The following is a 2,817-nucleotide window of genomic DNA, read 5'->3' on the forward strand; positions in this document are numbered from 1 at the left end:
CCAGCGAAATTCCGATTCCCACGTATGGGCGCTGGGCAAGGGCATCCTTGCCGAGCGCCCACTTTCGATTCCGACAAGGAGCGCCCAGCTCAGTTGCCCAAGCCAAGCACCCCGAGCTGAAAGGCCAAGCCAAGCACTCGTGAGCGGATCAAGACGTCGAGCGATTTGGATAGGATGCCCACACCAATGCCCACGCATCCAATCCGCTCATTGTGCAAGACACGACCAATCCAGCGAAATTCCGATTCCCACGTGTGGGCGCTCGGCAAGGGCATCCTTGCCGAGCGCCCACGGCTTCGGTTTCCGACCTTCCGAATCCCACGTGGGGTGCTATATAGGCTGTAGTCCGCGCCAAGCACCCCTAACCGAAGCCCACGTCCCATATAGGAGGGGAGGTCTTTCGACCCACCGGACTACCCCCCTATATATATGTCTTAAGTCCGTTTTCCAAACTGGCAGTAGGAGACATCAATTTCTCAAAAAGCGTAGTCCCCCCCATTTCTCATCCCGTCAGCAGCGGAAGAGCCCTCCAAGCACACGCAGCGTGCGAGGAACGAGCAATCACCCGCAATTTCATATCCCGCAAGTGGGCGCTCGAGAAAGCGATCCTTGCCGAGCACCCACACCTCGATTTCCGACCTTCCGAATCCCACATGGGGTGCTATATAGGCTGTAGTCCACGCCAAGCACCCCTAACCGAAGCCCACGTCCGATATAGGAGGGGAGGTCTTTCGACCCACCGGACTACCCCCCTATATATATGTCTTAAGTCCGTTTTCCAAACTGGCAGTAGGAGACATCAATTTCTCAAAAAACGTAGTCCCCCCATTTCTCATCCCGTCAGAGCACGCGCGGCCCCCTAGCCGCGCGCGGGGGTCTGAAGGTTAACCTCAGTACCCCCTATATATATGTCTTAAGTCCGTTTCTCAAACTGGCAGTAGGAGACATCAATTTCTCAAAAAACGTAGTCCCGCTCATTTCTCACCCCGTCAGCGCGCGCGGCCCCATAGCGCGCGCGGGGGTCTGAAGGTTAACCTCAGTACCCCCTATATATATGCCTTAAGTCCGTTTCTCAAACTGGCAGTAGGAGACATCAATTTCTCAAAAAACGTAGTCCCGCTCATTTCTCACCCCGTCAGCGCGCGCGGCCCCATAGCGCGCGCGGGGGTCTGAAGGTTAACCTCAGTACCCCCTATATATATGCCTTAAGTCCGTTTCTCAAACTGGCAGTAGGAGACATCAATTTCTCAAAAAACGTAGTCCCGCTCATTTCTCACCCCGTCAGCGCGCGCGGCCCCATAGCGCGCGCGGGGGTCTGAAGGTTAACCTCAGTACCCCCTATATATATGCCTTAAGTCCGTTTCTCAAACTGGCAGTAGGAGACATCAATTTCTCAAAAAACGTAGTCCCGCTCATTTCTCACCCCGTCAGCGCGCGCGGCCCCATAGCGCGCGCGGGGGTCTGAAGGTTAACCTCAGTACCCCCTATATATATGCCTTAAGTCCGTTTCTCAAACTGGCAGTAGGAGACATCAATTTCTCAAAAAACGTAGTCCCGCTCATTTCTCACCCCGTCAGCGCGCGCGGCCCCATAGCGCGCGCGGGGGTCTGAAGGTTAACCTCAGTACCCCCTATATATATGCCTTAAGTCCGTTTCTCAAACTGGCAGTAGGAGACATCAATTTCTCAAAAAACGTAGTCCCGCTCATTTCTCACCCCGTCAGCGCGAAACTCCCATCCAACGCAAGGCTTGCACCAAGCGTGTTGGGAGTTCTCACGTTCCAACGACTTTGGCATGCCTTGGTGTCATTGTGGGCTATGGCATGCCTTGTAGGCACGAATTTTTTTGATCTTCAAAATTTTTGAAGTTCCCACGTTCCAACGACTTTGACATGGCTCGGTGCCATATTGGACGTTCCAACGACCTTGGCATGCCTTCTGGGCACCATTTTTTTCCAACTTCAAAACTTTCAAAGTTGTGACGTTCCATCGGCCATGGCATGCCTTGGTGCCATTTTTTCCAAACTTCAACGTTCTCACGTTCCAACGGCCATGGCATGCCTTGGAGTCGTTTTCCACGTTTCGTGGGCTATGGCATGCCTTGTCACCATTTCTTTCCAAACTTCAAAGTTCTTCCAAAGGCAAACGTTCTCTTGTTTCGCGTGCCATTGCATGCTATACGTCTCGTGCATAGTAGAATGCCTGCACAATGCCTTGATGCCGATTTCATCGTTTTAGAGGCTAGGCCACGCCTTTTGCCACTTTAGTGTTTTCGGTGACTTTGTGGCAAGCAATTTCAAATGTTCAAGTGAGATTGATATAAGTTGGTGATATTTTTATGGAATTGGCGACACGTTATGCCTTGGTGTATTCTTTTTTGGAGACTTGGTGGCACGCCATATCCCAACATTGTATTCTTAGGGACTTGGTGCCACCCCATGCCTTGGTCTATTTTTTGGGACTTGGTGTCACGCCATGCCTTGGTGTATATTTTGGGACTTGGTGTCACGTCATGCCTTCGTGACTTGTTGAGATTTTTAGTGACTTGACCTTGGTTGCACACAAGTCATGCCTTGGTGACGCATGACATGATAATCCCTAACCTCAGTCCGATTTATTTGAAAAGCGAGATAATTGTTTGGTGTAGGGAGGAAATCGTTTGATTTGGAATAAGTGGGGAGGGACGAATCGGAGCGACATAGGGCTGAATCTCAGTGGATCGTGGCAGCTAGGCCACTCTGCCACTTACAATACCCCGTCGCGTATTTAAGTCGTCTGCAAAGGATTCTACCCGCCGCTCGGTGGGAATTGTACTTCA

This window comes from Tripterygium wilfordii, unplaced genomic scaffold (assembly GCF_013401445.1).
Source record: "Tripterygium wilfordii isolate XIE 37 unplaced genomic scaffold, ASM1340144v1 ctg200, whole genome shotgun sequence".
Lineage (NCBI taxonomy): Eukaryota > Viridiplantae > Streptophyta > Magnoliopsida > Celastrales > Celastraceae > Tripterygium > Tripterygium wilfordii.